We start from the raw sequence: 1,494 nt of genomic DNA on the forward strand, positions 1-1,494 counted from the left end.
GCCCTTCTCTCCGCTTTTCAAACTGGAGAGGCGCGGAGGTACGCGCTTCGGCGTCGGACTACAACTCCCGGCATGCAACGCTCTGGGCTGAAGCGACGCATTCTGGTGCCATGGTGGGCGCTGTAGTAGTGTCTGCCGTCTGCAGGTTCCAGTCTCTGACAACGTTCATTTTTAAATTAATTTTTAATGATTTGTTTTTTTATTAACGGGTGACATAGTATGTAAAAATACAAACGGTGGAATTTCGTAATACAGTAGGATGGAAATGGAACATAGAGGTTTAGAATTGGAAAGCAAAGGTCTAGAAGAACAGAGATGAGGACAGAGATCAATAAAGGCGAATTCGAAAGTCAAGCAATAAGGTAGAGGACATTAAACCCGAAAATCTGGAAATCAAATAGAATCCTAACTCTTCTCATTTTACACATTAGTAACAGACTCAGGGAGGAAGAGCGAATTACGACGTCATATAGCAAATGCCAGATCCTATGGTGCACTTAGTTCTTGCAATTCTCACAACCACATGACGTAGGTAATACTATCCTGCCCTTATTTTACAGGACTTGAGAGTCGACTTGCTCTAGTGAGGGTTGAATTGGTATCTAGGCAGTCTGAGTCCAGAGCCCAAGCCCCTTCCCGTACATTCCACTCCTCTTGGTGTTTCAGTTGTCACTGGATTCCGGAGTACATGTGACTAATGTCCTTCCAGCCGCAACACATTAACTCTGACGTCTCATGCCGATATAAAGTTACTTCAGAAAAAAAGTAGGACTAGAATCGCATTAAATGTAGTGTCTCCCAAATCGCGTCGATGCATTCACGTTCTCTAACGGTCCTTAGAGCGTGTTTTAGTATTTTATTTCTATTCAATGGTTCAATAAGTCAGTAAACATTGAAAAGCTACTAGAAACAGACTGAGCTGGGCACTGCTGACATTAGAAGGAATAAACATACAATCGCAGCACTCAAGGGTTCAGATTATTTTGTCTACCGACAAGTAAACAGATAAAGTATACTACGGGATAACTTTCGTGTCTGTTCATCTTGGCATTACCTCGGGATTACAAACCTCTTTATAAACCAGAATGCTATCCTATTTCTTTGTACTCAACTGCACGAGGTAGTGTCGGGCATACAGTAGTTGTTCAATAAGTACACGTTACTGTTCATTTCTGCTCAATTAAAAATCATCTGTGGAGTGCCTGTTCTCTGGAAAACGCCGGATACTTATTTGCTATTGCCGAGGTCGTACACAACGAAGATTCGGGCTAAAAGATACACTGATTTAAAAGTTTCGCCTTCATTCAGCCATCTCAGAGTTTCTAAAGTGGTTTTGCTATTTTACTCCAAAATATAGCACGGTTCTGCCTTTCCTAAAATCTAGTTTAGATTTTCGACTCCAGCAACTCACTTGCAGGCACCTAAGGAGCGCGGGGCGCAGCGTGCTGGCACGCACGCGCACTTGCTGTCGCCGGTGAGCAGGCCCGACCGCGG

This window comes from Pteropus alecto, unplaced genomic scaffold (genome assembly GCF_000325575.1).
Source record: "Pteropus alecto unplaced genomic scaffold, ASM32557v1 scaffold115, whole genome shotgun sequence".
Classification (NCBI taxonomy): Eukaryota; Metazoa; Chordata; class Mammalia; order Chiroptera; family Pteropodidae; genus Pteropus; species Pteropus alecto.